The sequence below is a fragment of the Perognathus longimembris genome, chromosome 3, assembly GCF_023159225.1.
Source record: "Perognathus longimembris pacificus isolate PPM17 chromosome 3, ASM2315922v1, whole genome shotgun sequence".
Classification (NCBI taxonomy): domain Eukaryota; kingdom Metazoa; phylum Chordata; class Mammalia; order Rodentia; family Heteromyidae; genus Perognathus; species Perognathus longimembris.
In genome coordinates this window covers 69,650,138-69,666,489 of record NC_063163.1, presented here as the reverse complement: position 1 = coordinate 69,666,489, position 16,352 = coordinate 69,650,138, and the positions used below count along the sequence as shown (strand labels likewise).

At 47.2% G+C, this 16,352-nt stretch overlaps 1 protein-coding gene and 1 pseudogene across 1 annotated transcript in view; one reads left to right on the top strand and one right to left on the bottom strand.

Annotated features, from left to right (window-relative positions):
• Positions 1-6,456, bottom strand: part of Elavl1 (ELAV like RNA binding protein 1) — a 42,990-nt gene extending 36,534 nt beyond the window's left edge. Inside the window, exon 1 of the mRNA XM_048342103.1 lies at positions 6,302-6,456. The gene's annotated coding sequence lies outside the window, so the exon portion shown is untranslated. The remainder of the gene's footprint in view (positions 1-6,301) is intronic.
• Positions 6,457-7,842: 1,386 nt separating this feature from the next.
• Positions 7,843-8,679, top strand: LOC125347661 (annotated as a pseudogene).
• Positions 8,680-16,352: the final 7,673 nt, after the last annotated feature.

Here is a 16,352-nt window from a genome sequence, read left to right as displayed (position 1 = left end):
AGACACCTCTCGTTCCCTCAGTCATGTGGATCTGGAATATTTTTTTCTATTAAACAAAGGCAGCTAAACATTGTCCTGATATTCATTCTATTAACAAAGAATCTTCCTTTTTTTTTTTTTTTTTTGTCAGTCATGAGGTTTGAACTCAAGGCCTGGTGCTGTCACTGACCTTTCCCCCCCCCGCCCCACAAGGCTAGTGTTCTACCACTTTGAACCAGAGTCCCACTTCAGTTTTTTCTGTGGTTAATTGGAGATAAAGGGTCTCACTGACTTTCCTGCCTTGGCTGGCTTTAAACTTTAATCCTCAAATCTCAGGATTACAGGTGTGAGCCACCAGCACCCAGGTACTCAGTGTCTTCCTTTTTTAAGATCATCAGTAAGCACTATCTCAAAGAGTCAAAGTCAATGGCAGGGAGCAAAGAGGGACCATCTGAGTTTTCATGATTCTTGCTGATCTGGAGACATTTTGAGTTTCTCATTATTTCTCAAGTATTCCTTGGAGGTATCATGAAGAAGTTCTGTTTGGATGATTTTTTTTTTAAATTCCATCACACAATTTCAAACAATCCTGGTTGTGCCTGAGTGACACGAGTGATAGTGCTTTCATCTGTGGCTCATGCACACGCACGTGCGCGCGCACCTACACAGGACAGACATGGATGTCTTTATATATGACACAAAAAATGTGCACAGGTGGTACACCAGGAAGCCTGGTTTCCATTTGGCAGATGTGAGAATCTGTTCAACTTTATAATGATGGAGGCAAGCTTTCAAAGGCCTGAGCCAGAACAAAACCAATACAGTCAAATTTATCTTCAGGTTCAACTTTAATACTTCATCAATGGGGCTTGGCCTCTATTTTTGTATGATCCTTTCCAGATGTAAAATTTTGAGTCTTCAAGGTAAAAGTGTCAAATCACCCAGAAAATGCACTGGTGCCAGAAAACAGAGAAACAGAAAGAACCTGACCCAATGATGACTGCCACTTGGGAAGGGTTCAGGTATACACAGTTCCTTCCTGGCTGGTATCTATGGCCCACAGAGGGAGAGGCCACTGACTGGGGCAGCCCAGGTAAGTGGCAGTAATTCTGTCTCTGCCAGGCTGAGAAGCTGGAGAAGCAGGACGGGCACAGGTCCAAGTGCTCCTGGGCCTTAACCAGCTCCTGAGCCCTGCCAACAGTTTCGGCTCATTCTAGCTCTACTACAGATTTACAAAGCCACATGACACAACAGGAAAAACCTTTAGGCTCCCAAGTCTGACAAGACTGAGCCCCAAACGAACCCTGCCCTGAGCCTGTTGCCTTGCTTCGGACAGGACTCACCACCTGCTCCACAGCACCTAGCACCTGGTAAGCGTGCATTCCTTTAACTCCTTCTTGTATGTGTCCCCAAATTCCCATTTCCAGAGGCAAATGCCCTCCCCTCTCCTCTTTCTGTCCTTACCCTCTCTTCAACCCCCCAACCTGAATTACTTCCTGAGGTGGCCACCTCCATACCTGTCCTCTAAGTCACCTCTCTCCATTCCTGTACCTAACTAACCCAGAACCAAGTTTTGCCAGTTTGATATCTGTGATGTCTCTAACTCTCCCCATCTCTGCCATTGTCCCTTATCAGATCCCTGTCACCTCTCACCTAGATTGAGTCCTATGAGTATTTCTAAAGTCAATTTCATCTTTTCCCTCCACACAACTCCTCTTCCTTGTCTCCTAGCTTCTGTTCATGACAACATCAGCCTTGCCATTAAGTTCCTCTGCAGTGTCCCTCTCCTGTGACCCCTTCCTTCCTCCGGGATAAAGGTCTCTTTGGTAGAGAGCTGGATCCAAGCATGTCTGAGCTTCCTAACCCTTACTTCACAGAGTGTCGATCACATGCCAGGATTTGGCATTCTGTAGAACTTATGTGCATGAATGCCCTGGGCAAAGCATGGAGCACACAACACACAGATGCAATTCCAGTTCTGACCCTGGGAGTAGAAGTAGGCTCAGGTTGTAGAGCCCACCTGTACTGGTTGGTCCTTGCCTTTCCCTCACCAAGCAGTCTTCTAGGAACCAGCTACCACTGACACCAGCATACCTTTCTAGATTTATTTCCAAGTTCACCTTCCTGACCCTCTGTCCCTCAAGCCTCCACATCCTATGCATACCTTCTTTTTCTCATTCAGTGGAGCTATAGATGCCTTTCCATCACCTCTTTAGCACAATTGCTTGGACACAAAACTAATTCTTAACACCAGATAATCATTTCTTCCAACATATTGCCCAGTTGGGCCTGTTCATCTTTTTGTTATGAAGTCATGCATGTAGAAGTTAATTCTCCCCAACTTAGCAGGTTCTAAGTTCTTCAAGGAGGTTAATTTCTTCCTCTTCCCTTCTTCTTCATGGCAAAGATCAAGCAATCACATTTTGTAACAATCTAGGCAGTATGAGTCCTGGCTCTGTCAATTCCCATGGAGTTTCCAGTGGGCCAACAACAGCCCACTGCACATGAGTGAGTTCCCAGGCACTTGTGGATATTCTTTATCCACTTTCCCTTTCCTCACATAGGCTCCAGGGTGTATTTTCTAATCTCCAGCCCCACAATGAACTGCTCCTTTTGCCTTGTCAGTTTCTTTTATTCTTTTCATTTTTTAAAGTTGGTTGCAGGGCTTGAACTCAGGACCTAGGCACTGTCCATGAACCTCTTAGTGCTCAAGGCTAACACTCTACCTCTTGAGCCATAGCGCCATTTCCATTTTGTGTGGTTAAATGGAGATGAATCTCACAGGGGGATTGTTCTGCCTGGGCTGACTTCCAACCGGGGTCCTAGATCTCAGCCTTCTGAGTAGCTAGGATTACAGGTGTGAGCCACCAGTGCCTGGCTCTCAGTTTCTTAATGACCACCAACTTTCAGTCATGCAAGCTCTGGCAGTGTCAGTCATTGTTGTTCTTTCTGATTCCCCTCAAGCATCCAAATACCCTAGAGTCTTGTGTTTGTTTTGTTGTTGTTTTCTTTGTTGGTTGGTCGTGGGGCCTGAACTCGGGTCCTGGGTGCTACCCCTGAGTTCTTTTTTATTTTTTGGCCAGTCCTGGGCCTTGGACTCAGGGCCTGAGCACTGTCCCTGGCTTCTTCCCGCTCAAGGCTAGCACTCTGCCACTTGAGCCACAGCGCCGCTTCTGGCCGTTTTCTGTATATGTGGTGCTGGGGAATCGAACCTAGGGCCTCGTGTATCCGAGGCAGGCACTCTTGCCACTAGGCTATATCCCCAGCCCCCCTGAGTTCTTTTGCTCAATACTAACACTCTTACCATTTGAGCCACAGCTCTACTTCAAGCCTTCCGGTGGTTAAATGGAGATAAGAGTCTCACGGACTTTTCTGACCAGGCTGGCTTCAAACCACGGTCCTCAGATCTCAGTTTCCTGAGTAGTTAGGATTACAAGCGTGAGTCATCAGCACCTGTGGTTCTGACAACTATATCTCAACCATCACCCCTTGGCCTACCACTGATGTGAAGGAAAGCAATTTCCTAACTGGTTTTCTGGCTCTGCCACTCTCCTGCACTTCCTGTGCACACCTGACACTCTCTTTGTGAACTAGCACTACTCAGGAGCTGCCTCTGATAGCACCCAAGCTCTCTGCACAGCAGACACTGAGTTCTATCACTACCTACTTCTCTTTTCTTTCCCTGGAAGTACGGTGCCACACATGCCTTCCTGACCAAGCTGAGATGATTCTACCTTCATGGCTTGGCCCTTGTGATTTCTGCAGACTCCTTCTCACTGGTCTTGGCCTAGCTCCTATTCCCACCCCTCCTGCTTAGTTCCTTCAGAAGACAGTCTGGGCCCACGTAGGCTTGGCTAACTAACAGTTCTTTTCTCTGTGCTGCCACATCAGCCAGTGCAGAATAATTACTGAACTCACCAGAGGAGCTAAATAATCCACACACATAAATACCATTGCTTCCCCACAGCCCAACTCAGGGCCCAAGACACAACTTAGAGCAGGGAGAGTCCTTCAAACAAGGAAAGCTGGGCTCAGTTTCCTCCTATGGGCTGGTTTCCCTGGGTTTTCCCCTGACCCACAGAGACCAGCTCTGTTGCACTACTGCCACCTAGGGGCAAAATGCTGCTACTATGTTGCTCTCACCATTCAGCATTTAACTAGATACAATAAATTGAATGGGATGGGAACACAAATAAGGGAACAGTAGATTTGGGTGGGAATGGAGGAAGGGAGGCAGCTGGAGGCAACTTCAAGTGGAATGAGCTCTGAGCTACAGCATGCAGCATGAGAAATTGACAAATGGATCTCTGGATGGAAGAGAAGGAGTATTCTAGGCAGGGAGGGTCAGTGGGGGAAGGGGAGGATGTGCAAAATAAGTCAGAAAGGAAGTAAGTAACTGGCATCCCAGGCTGAGGGTTTCTGACTTTATCTTTCAAGCTGCTCAAACAAACCAAGATTTACTTTCACCCACTCCAAGACTTTTTGTTATTAGGGAGATAGTCATATCTGCATCTGCAAAAGTCAAAGAGGAAGATGAGAAGCCAGCACCAAGAAGACAGCACTTTCCTAATTCTCTCCCTTTCCTTTTTTTTGGCTGCCCCGTGACCTACCACTCAAGATGTGCAGACAGATTCTGCCCCCTTCAACCTGAGCTTCAACACAAACATTATTTCTCACCCCATCTGGCATATTTATCTATCCTCAGCCTCTTCGCGGATGTCAAAGTCATCACACTTTAAAACAGATTCCAGCTCTGAGTGTGGCACACACATGTTCAATGACAAGATAATGAGCTTCCTTGAAATAACTGCTTCTTGGGATGCCAGCCCTTTTACAGAAGTCCAGTGGTTCAAAGAAGGGCTTTGAATCACAGTGCCTGACTTCAAATTCTAGCTCAACCACTCAGCATGAGACTGGCCGTATCAAGTGACCAATCTAAGCCTCCCTTGCTTCATCTCTAAAACGGAATTCTAACAGCATCTACCTTAAAGGCTGGAGACAAAGGTCTGTGAAGTGTCAAGCACAGGGTCAATGGCTACCATGCACTGACCATGTATGATGCAAGGACTTTCCTACATCCTTGAATCTGCTTAAAACTTTCTTCCTTACTATATTACAGAGAAGACTACAGTTCAACACTGTGTTGGTTAAAAACCTGGAGTGCAAGTCCTAGAGAACCAGGATGAGGCCAATCTTTAGTACAGTGGCGGCTCTGGCCCGCCTGGTTTTGGGGGTTAGGGAAAGGCAGAAAAGAACATCCCCCCCCCCCCCAGGTGACATCAATCTGGAATCACTTTTGGTCTTCACAACTGGGGGCATAAGCCAGGGACACTGTAAAACTTCTTACAATGCACAAGGTGACATAACCAAAAATTATCTGATAATGCCCGCCCCTCCCCCCCCCAGCTATAACGTCCAGGTTGAGAATCTTTTTCCAGTTTGAACATCTTACCTATTTTCCTTTTCTGGGGAACTGACCATCAAGATTCACAAAACAAAACAAAACAAAACAAAACAAAACACCACTTTCCACTAATAGGGTTTCCATCGCTCCAGGGGGACACCCCGTGCAAAAAGTTCATCTCCATCCACCCCTATGTCCCCAGTAAGTACCAGAATCCACATCTGTAAACCTAACAGTCCTAGACACCGGAAAAGGAAGACCGTCAGTCCGTCCCTCCATTGTTCAAGTGCGTGCACTCTGTATTTTCCACCTCTAAACACATTTACAAATCCAAACACCCCCACGCCCCACTAACAGCTTTGTTAAGAGATGGCGATCAAAAAAAAAAAAAAAGATCTTTTTTTTCCTTCTTCTATAGGAGTCGCACACGTACCGAAGGGTCTGCACACTTCTAAAAGGCGCTCAGACCCCGCAGCGCTGCCCTGACAACCATCACAAAAGAATCTGTAGGGCTTCCCGAGGGAGCCAGCCCGTGGGCAGTGACCTCTGAGCGCTCCAGGAGCCCCCCCCCGCTCCCCCGCCCCCAGCGCTCAGTCCCCGCCCCCGGATCCCGGGCCTCCGAGGCTACCGGGGCTCCCGGACATGGAGTCCGGCCCCCAGCCGCGTGCCCACGCCGGGTCCACCTCGCCCGCCCCTCACGTCGTCAAGAGGAATCCGGCTCGGGGCCTGTCGCCATACACCCCCTCCTCCCGCGACGGGCCAGCTCCCGCCCGTCGTGGTCCGCGCGCGTCCTCTCCCGGCCAGGCAAGGCCTGGGCCTCAGCCGGTGCAGGCCCGCGGGCGCCCGCGGCCCGGCTAGGCGAGCGCAGGCCTGCCGCGGCCTACTCCGTCGGGTGCGGCCGAAGGCTCCTCGCCTCACCTGGACACGGGCGGGAGGGCCCGGGACTGCTCCGGGGCAGGCGGGCGGTGGGTAGCGGGGCAGCGATAACGGCTCCGCTCGGCCTCGGTAGCGGTGGCGGCGGCGGCGACGGCGGCGGCGGCGGCGGCGGCGGCTCCTCCTTAGCGCGCACGACCCGCTCCGGCCCGCGGCCCGGACACGCCCCCCCTTAGCGAGAGCGCCCATTGGCGGACGTTCTCTACCGCGAGCTGCCAATTGGTCGGTGTGGCTGTCGCGGTACCCTGGGGCGCGGGGGGAAGGTGGGACTTCCTTTCGGCGCTGCCTGCGAAGGGCCAGGCTGCCGGCGAAGACGCGGGTGGCCAACGATGGCCGCGGAGAGGGCGAGCTGGGGCTTGGCCTGCAGAGGCCGAGTGGAGGCAGCGGATCTCGGAGCTCTCGGTCGAACGAGTGTGTTCTACACCTGTCCATCGCGCCACTGCTCTCACCACCGCTGCTGCCCAGTAAGGTAGGGGGGGAGCGGTCAGCGAACCAACGCTAGGACAGAACCTGAGTTCGAATCCCGACCCAGACATCTGCACTCTACTTAGGGTTGGATACGGGCTGACGTCACGTACCCAGGCCTCAATTTCTTTATCTGATGCGGTAAGTAAGGAGTCTGATAACTGTTGGTGGTCAGTGCTCCCTCTGTGGTGGCTGTTAGAACCGGGGAGTTTGCAGAGGCAAACTCATTCATTCATCCCGAATTTTATTTTTTATTTTTTGGCTTGGTGCCTGCTCTAGGGCTTGAACTTGGGGACTAGGAACTCTCCCTAAAACTTTTTTATTCAAGGCTACTGCTCGGGCTGGGAATATGGCCTAGTGGCAAGAGTGCTTGCTTCGTATACATGACGCCCTGGGTTCGACTCCTCAACACCACATATATACAAAAGCCAGAAGTAGCGCTGTGGCTCAAGTGGCAGAGTGCTAGCCTTGAGCAAAAAGAAACCAGGGACAGTGCTCAGGCCCTGAGCTCAAGCCCCAGGACTGGCAAAAAAAAAAAAAAAAAAAAAGCTAGTGCTCTATCACTTGAGCTACAGCTCCACTGCTTCTAGCTTTTTAGTGCTTGGATTGGAGATAAAAATCTCATGAACTTTCACGCCGGGGCAGGATTTGAACCACAATCCTCATATCTCAGTCTCCTGAGTCTTAGGATTACAAGCATGAGCCACCAGCGCCCAGGTTATTAAGATTTTATTTTCTAAGTGCTAGTGGCTCACGCCTGTGATCCTACCTACCCACGAGGCTGAGATCTGAGGATCAGGGTTCAAAGCCAGCCCCGGTAAGAAAGTCCGTGAGACCCTTACCTCCAATGAACCACCAGGAAACCAGAAGTAGCACTGTGGTTGAAAGCCATAGAGCCCTAGATTTGAGCAAAGGAGCTCAGAGACAATGCCCAAGTCCTCAGTTCAAGCCCCACAACTGACCAAAAACAGTTTTTTTTTTTTCAATTTTTCTGTATAGTTGTGTGTTTGGGAGGGGGGGGGCGGGATGAGGGAATATGTGGGGGCGAAACAGAACTGGACATGGCAGCTACAGAAGAGGAGGATGGGGACCCTGAAGGGCCAAACCGCAAGTGGGGCGGGCAGGCGCAACCTTCGAACATATTATGTTTGGAGACCGCTCTGGAGGCTGTGGTCGGTGTGTGTGGCCACCTGTATTGTTGGCCCTGTCTTCATCAGTGGCTGGAGACATGACCAGACTGGCAATAATGCCCAGTCTGCATGTAAGGTCCATTCCCAGAGGGCTCCATGCAGATGCCCCCCACCTTGTTAAGTCTCCACCCACTTACCTGGGTAACCAGCAGACCTGGAGGCACTTACCTCCCTGAGGTCACATCCTAATCCACCTGGCCACATCCTCCTGCCCCTGCCCTAGATAAGGCAGGGCCAGGCTGGGGTGGCCCCTTCTCTCTGGCCATGCATCATCTTGGCCACTGGCCAGCAGTTCCGTAATAAACTTTTCTCTTCTGCCTGAATACCTAGTGGCATTCTCCTTTACCGGCTACCTACCTTAAAAACCTAACACTGCAAAGCTGGCATCAGCAGAGATAATGTCCCTCTTTATGGGCGAGGGAGCCAGAAGCCCCAGGATGATAGATTGAAAACTCCACCGCATCCTCAGGGCCAGAGACCAGTCCTGAGAGCAGAGGGGGATTTCAGCCATTTGGTGATACTGGGGGCTTTCACTTCTCATTTGGTGTTGGTGCTTTTCCCTTTGGCTTTTTTACCACCGTCTTCAATACCCATGAACCTTTTCACAGGGGCGCAGGTGTGGATTTGGGACAGGGTCATGCAGTCTCTGGTTGGCAGGATTCCCTCTTCCTGTTTCTTGCCATCTTCTTTTTCTGGCTGCTCATTTGAGCTGTGTCTTCATCCTGCCCACCACCAGCCAGAGGAGAATCAGTATTGGGGTTCCCTACTGACCTCTCCTTATTTCTGGATACCTCTCCTTCTTGTGTCCGCCCCTCCCCATTTCTTTTTTCTTTTTTCTTTTTTTTTTGGCCAGTCCTGGGGCTTGGACTCAGGGCCTGAGCACTGTCCCTGGCTTCTTTTTGCTCAAGGCTAGCACCCTACCACTTGAGCCACAGCGCCACTTCTGGCCATTTTCTATATATGTGGTGCTGGGGAATTGAACCCAGGGCCTCATGTATACGAGACAAGCACTCTTGCCACTAGGCCATGTCCCCAGCCCCCCCTTTTTTTTTTTTTTTTTTTTTGGCCAGTCCTGGGCCTTGGACTCAGGGCCTGAGCACTGTCCCTGGCTTCTTTTTGCTCAAGGCTAGCACCCTACCACTTGAGCCAAAGCGCCACTTCTGGCCGTTTTCTGTATATGTGGTGCTGGGGAATCGAACCCAGGGCCTCATGTATACGAGGCAAGCTCTCTTGCCCCGCCCCTCCCCATTTCTGCTGGCTAAGGCCAACTCTGGCCACTCTCCAGGAGGTCATGGAGAGGAGTCACATTTGTGCATAGGAAGGGAAAGCCAGCTGTTCTGAGCTGCTCTGAATTCTTGATGGAATTCTCTGAGTTCTTGCATGGAAACTCAAAGTCCTGGGGGAGGAGGAGAGACTGTAGGCAACATTCATTTCTCCTCTCCCCTAATCTTTTATTTCCCTCCACATTTCATGAATTGATGTTGAAAGGTGGTGGGCAAGGCTCCCTCTGACTCTCCCACTCTTCCTCATGTTCATTTAATTTTCCCTTCCCAGTGTTTAATGTGAGTTCCAACTCTTTATTGCTCACCCCCCCACTACCATCTTTATGACAAATTCAATAAAAAAGATGAAATGTAAAAAAAAAAAAAATTCTGTCTGTACCAGATGCCAGTGGCTCACACCTGTAATCCTAGCTACTCAGGAGGCTGAGATCTGAGAATTGTGGTTCTAAATTCAAACCCCAATGTCACAAAAATAAAATAAAACAAAATGCAACTGCTCTTTTTGGGCTGACATGATATGCCAGTGCTGGCCTGGAGAAATATATGCAAGCCTTATATATAATTTAAAATTAACCTTCTAAAATTTCAGCGGGCCACAAATTTCTGCTTTACATATATAACAGATTTATTAAATTATGTCCTAGTGTTGCGGCCCAGTGGTAGAGTGCTTGCCTAGCATACCCAAGGAGATTTTTAAAAAGAAGAAAAAAATAAATTTAAGTTATTAGATGTGCTTAAAAGAGAGTAAGCCAGTGCCAGTGGCTCATGCCTGCAATCCTAGCTACTCAGGAGGCTGGGATCTGAGAATGGAAGTTCAAAGCCAGCCTGGGCAGGAAAGTCAGTGAGACTCTTATCTTCAATTAACCACCAAAAACAGAAGTGGCCCTGTGGCTCAAGTGGTAGAGTGCTAGCCTTGAGCTGAAGAGCTTAGTTAGGGACAGCACCCAGGCCCATAGTTCAAGCCCTACGACCACCACCACCACCACCAAAAAAGAATCTCACAGGGACTTATCTGCCTGGGTTGGCTTCCAACCCAGTCCTCAGATCTCATCCTCCTGAGTAGCTAAGATTAAAGGTGTGAGCCACAAGTGCCTGGCTAGTAATGTTTTCTTTAACCCAATATGTCCAAAATATTTCAACATGATTAAAATTAGAAATTGAAGTGTTGCTTTTTTTCTCCTGTGTTTGAATTTTTTTTTAATTTTTTATTTTGCCAGTCCTGGGGCTTGGACTCAGGGCCTGAGCACTGTCCCTGGCTTCTTTTTGCTCAAGGCTAGCACTCTACCATTGAGCCACAGCGCCACTTCCAGCTTTTCCTGTTTATGTGGTGCTGAGGAATTGAACCCAGGGCTTCAAGCACACAAGGCAAGCACTCTACCACTAAGCCATATTCCCAGCCCCTGTGTTTGAAATGGAATGTGTATTTTACATCTCAAATTGGATTGACCACATTTCTAGGCCTCAGCAGGCACATCTTGCTACTGCATTGAATCATGCACTGCTCTATGATAGGAAGACAATAGAGAAATCAAGGGATTCTTCCTGGAGGTCTTGAAACAGCTAAGAAAAGTGAATTCTAATTTAAAGAAGCACACAAAGAGGTTGAGAGCAAACAACTAATTATATTACTAATTCATTTTGTATGCATGCTGTTACTATTACTTATTGTTTTATTATTTGTTTGTTTGCATATTTTTTGCTCCAGTTCTGGGGCTTAAGTTCAGGGCTTTGTGTTCTCACCTCTCCTATTTTGCACGTGGTTGCCATTTTATCACTTGAGACACAGCATTTTTGTGGTTAATTAGAGATAGAGTCTCCAGGATTTATCTGCTTTAAACCTCAATCTGGCTTTAAACCTCAATCTTCTGTATCTCAGCCTCCTGAGTTACACAAGTATGAGTCACCAGAATCCGACTATACTGGCTGTTTTTTAAATAGAATCTCACTTTCTGCCTAGTAATCTTCCCATTGTTTTGATTTCTACTGTACCTAGATGACAGACACACACTACTACATCTTGCTTTGAAGAACTGAATCTTCTTTTTATTGTATTTAATTTTTAAATTATCTTGTGTGTGTGTGTGTGTGTGTGTGAGATAGTGTGATATTGGGGCTTGAACTCAGGGCCTGGGTCCTGTCCTTTAGCTTTTTCAATCAAGATTACTGGCATTCTACCACTTTCCTGCCAGGGCTGGTTTTGAACTTTGATCCTCAGATCTCTGCTTTCTGAGTAGCTAAGTATGAGCAACCAGCATCTAGACATACTTTATTTTTTAGAACAGTTTTAGATTTATAGGAATATTGCCAAGATAATGCAGTTATCAAGCCGGGTGTTGGTGGCTCATGCCTGTAATCCTAGCTACTCAGGAGTCTGAGATCTGAGGATTGAGGCTCAAAGCCATTCCAAGTAAGAGAGGCTGTGAGACTCTTATCTCCAATTGGTCACCTGAAAACCAGAATTGGAGCTGTGGTAGAGTACTATCCTTGAGCAAAAAAGTTCAGGGACAATGCCCAGGCCCTGAGTTCAAGACCCACGACTCACACACAAAAAAAAGTTAAAAAAATACAATTATCATTATTCTCCATATCTGGTCTTTTATTAATGTATTTTTGCTGTGATTAATGAATCAATAGGGATCTTTTGCTGTTAACTAAAGTTAATTGCAAATAAAGTTAATAGCTTATGTAAGGCTTTGCTTTTTCTCTTCCAGAATCCCATCCAGGGTCCCCTGTGCATGCCAAGGTGCTGGGCTGATGCAGCCTCTGCCCCCGACCCCCACCCCCTTGTTGGCTGTGACCTTCACAGTTATTTTAGGATGCTGATTTTTTTTTTTTTTTTCCCAGTCCTGGGGCCGGGACTCAGGGCCTGAGCACTGTCCCTGGCTTCTTCTTGCTCAAGGCTAGCTAGCACTCTACCACTTGAGCCACAACACCACTCTGGCTTTTTCTGTATATATGGTACTGAGGGATGGAACCCAGGGCTGCTTCATGCATGTTAGTCAAGCACTCTACACTAAGCTACATTCCCAGCCTCACCCCAACCTCCTTTTTTTTTTTTTTTAAGCACTTCTGTACTTTGGCATTGTGAAATGCTACAGGCCCTGCCACAGTCCTGGAGAATCAGCCATTTCTCCAGGGAACCTTAGTTTTTTTCTGGGTTTTTGTTGTTGTTGTTGTTGTTATTTTTTATTTATTTATTTTGGCCAGTCCTGGGCCTTGGACTCAGGGCCTGAGCACCATCCCTGGCTTCTTCCCGCTCAAGGCTAGCACTCTGCCACCTGAGCCACAGCGCCCCTTCTGGCCGTTTTCCATATATGTGGTGCTGGGGAATCGAACCCGAGAGCTTCTTGTGTAGGAGGCAAGCACTCTTGCCACTAGGCCATATTCCCAGCCCTGTTGTTATTTTTTATATCAGAGTATGGTAGAAATTGAGATCTGGGCTCCAGGAACACTAGTGCTAAAGGGTATTGTTAAATCACTAATACTTTTTTTTTTTTTTTGGCTAGGGACAGAGCCCAGAGTCCAAATAATTACAATCTACAAAGGTTCAGAGTGCCAGAAAAGCATGGAATGCAAACACCCAACCTCATTTTGGAGTGAGCAAGGAAGCCTTCCCATGTGTATTCAGTGTTTCAGCTTGAGATACAAAGGAGAGCCTATTTCACGCAGAAAGAATAGCAAGTAAAAAGTTTCTGAGACGGAGCCCAGCAGAATTTGGCACTGAGAATAGCACAACTGTGGAGCCATGGGCCATAGAGGGGACTCTGGGATTGATAGGGGACATCATACAGGACCTGGTTCACTGTAATGACTTGAGAACAGGTCCTGAGAGCAGCGGAAGTGACTTATCAAAGTGCATGTGTCTAATAGGGACAATGTGGTGATTTGAACTCAGATATGATTAATCTCAGAGACTTTTTATGTTTTTTTTCTTCAGGAGTAAGGGTTAAAGGACTGTCCAGCCACATCTGTGTCTCCAAGTTCTAATCCCTTCTTTCTTTTTCTTTTTTTGGGTTGGTTGTCGGGCTTAAACTCAGGGCCTGGGTACTGTCCCTGAGCTCTTTTTCTCAAAGCTAGCACTCTACCACTTTGAACCACAGCTCCACTTCTGGTTTTCTGGTGGTTAATTGGAGATGAGTCTCACAGACTTTCCTGCTGGTGCTGGCTTCAAACCATGATCTTCAGATCTCATCCTCCTAAGTGGCTAAGATTACAGGCATGAACTTTTGGGGGATTTCAAATCCAAACCATGACACCACTGTTAAGAGGCAGAATAATGGCTCTCCAAAACATCTCCATCTTTGTCTCCTGGAATGTGACTTTCTAACCTCAAGTGGCGAAGGGGCTGTGCAGAGCAATTGGTTAAAGATGTTAAGATGGGGGAACAAGGGCTGGGAATATGACCTAGTGGTAAAGTGCTTGTCTCATATACATGAAGCCCTGGATTCGACTCCTCAGCACCGCATATATAGAAAAAGCCGGAAGTGGCGCTGTGGCTCAAGTGGCAGAGTGCTAGCTTTGAGCAAAAAGCAGCTAGGGACAGTGCTCAGACCCTGAGTTCAAGCCCCAGGACTGGCAAAAAAACAAAACCAAACAAAAAGATGGGGGAACAATCCAGCCACTGGTGACTCATGCCTGTATCCTAGTTACAGAGTTCAGTTGCAAGACAGATGCACGCGTGCGCATGCACACAAACACACACAGTGGAGGGTCATCCAGTGCCTAGTGTCACCACAGGGTTATCATAAGAAGGGGGGCAGGAGGTCAGAGGCAGAGAGAGAAAGGGAGACATTGATGCTGCTCTAAAGAGGGAGGGAAGGGGCAGAGAGCCCAGGGCTGTGGGTCTTCTCCATTTCTGTCTGTGCACAGTTCTGACCTGAAGGCTGGCCCTACAGCTTACTGAAAAGCCAGCATTCCACCAGGTACTGGTGGCTTATGACTATAATGCTAACTACTCAGGAAACTGAGATCTGAGGCTCACAGGTTAAAAGTCAGTCCAGGCAGGAAAGTCTGTCTTTGAGATTCTTATCTCCAATTAATTACCAGGAAATCGAAGTGGTATTTTGGCTCAGAGTGGTAGAGCACTAGCCTTGAGTGAAAGAGACAGCGCCCAAGCCCTGAGGTCAAGCTCCACAAGTGGCAAAAATAATAATCTCTCTCTCCAAGCCTCAGATTGTTTGTGTATAGGCAGTAGTAGATCATAGGCTACCTCCAGAGACAAACCTGCTAGCTCCAGCAGTCTTATTCTAGACAGGTAAGACAAATTTCATATTTGTGCCATATATTAATGTATTTGAGGCAATAAATACATGGTGTTTTAAGTCAGCAAGGTTGTAGTAATTGATTGTAACAGCCATGTAAAAATTACCTGAAATACAGATTATAGCATCCATAAGCTAAATAAAGTGAGCTGGTGAAGTCATCTTTTAATTGAGAGAACTTAAAAATAAAAGATTTCGGGCTGGGAATGTGGCTTAGTGGTAGAGTGCTTGCCTACCACATGAAGCACCCTTGGTTCAACTCCCCAGCACCACATAAACAGAAAAAGCCAGAAGTAGTGCTATGTCTAGACTATCACCATGCACCTAGATCAACTCAAAATGGATCAAAGACCTCAACATCAGACCTGAAACCCTGAAACTACTGACGGACAGAGTAGGAGAGACACTAGAACTTATAGGCATAGGCAAGAACTTCTTGAACAGAGTCCCAGGGGCACAACAGATAAGGGAGAAACTCGACAAAATGGGACTACTATAAAATAAAAGTTTCTGCACAGCTAAAGACATAGCTACTAAACGAGAAAGACAGCCAACTATATGACCAGCACAGCAACAAAGGCCTAATACCCGTCATCTACAGAGAACTCAAGAAACTAATCCCCTCCAAACCCAGTAAACCAATTATTAATTGGGCAAAGGAGCTAAAGAGAGACTTCACAGGAGAAGAAATAAAAATGGCAAAGAAACATGAGAAATGTTCAACATCCCTGGTAGTAAAGGTAAATGCAAATAAAAACAACCCTGAGATACCACCTCACTTCAGTTGAATGGTGTATACTCTGAACTCAGGCAACAACAAATGCTGGAGGGGATGTAGAGAAAGAGGAACCCTTCTCCACTGTTGGTGGGAGTGTAAACTAGTACAACGCTCTGGAGAACAGTATGGAGGTTCCTCAAAAAACTCATCATAGGCATACCCTATGACCCAGCCATACCACTCCTAGGCATCTATCCTGAACAATAGGATCCAGGATACCACAAAGACACCTGCACATCCATGTTTATCACTGCACAATTCACAATAGCCAAAATATGGAAACAACCCAGATGCCCCACTATAGATGAATGGATCCAAAAAAAATGTGGTACCTGTACACAATGGAATACTACATAGCGATTAGAAATGATAAAATAATGGCATTCACAGGGAAATGGTCAGATCTTGAACAAATAATGTTGAGTGAGACAAGCCTAGAACACAGAGAACAAAGGCACATGGTCTCCCTGATAAGTGGTTGTTGGGAGCATGGGGAGAACAGTAGAGATCATGTCTGTAAAATGACAAACTTCTTTTCAAATGGTATTTCCACATGTTTTGGTCAGCAACTTTACAGTATGTCTCCAAAACCAAACAATTACTAAATAAACAGAAAGAGGTCTAGGATAGACCTATCAGAGGTTCACAATAGCTCAACAACTACGTACATGATTATATAAGATGAGGCTAAGCAAAATGAACTCCAAGAGATGGAAACAGGAGGATTTTATTGTCGTTATATTTAATGTACTAGATGAATTTCCCCCTGTGGTCACTGTATATGATTTTGGTACACTGGATATTGCACATATGCCTATCTGAACTAGGGAAGGGAAAGAAAAATGAGTGGGAGGGCGTAACAATTAAGACAAGAAATGTACTCACTACCTTATTATGTAACTGCACCCTCTCTGTACATCACCTTGTCAATAAAATTTAATTTAAAAAATGCAAAAAAAGAGAAGTGGCACTGTGGATCAAGAGGTGCTAGTGTTACGGGGTCTAAGGGAGAGGAGTCCCCATCCATCCAAGAGTCCACCACTCAGAGACAGTCTCAAG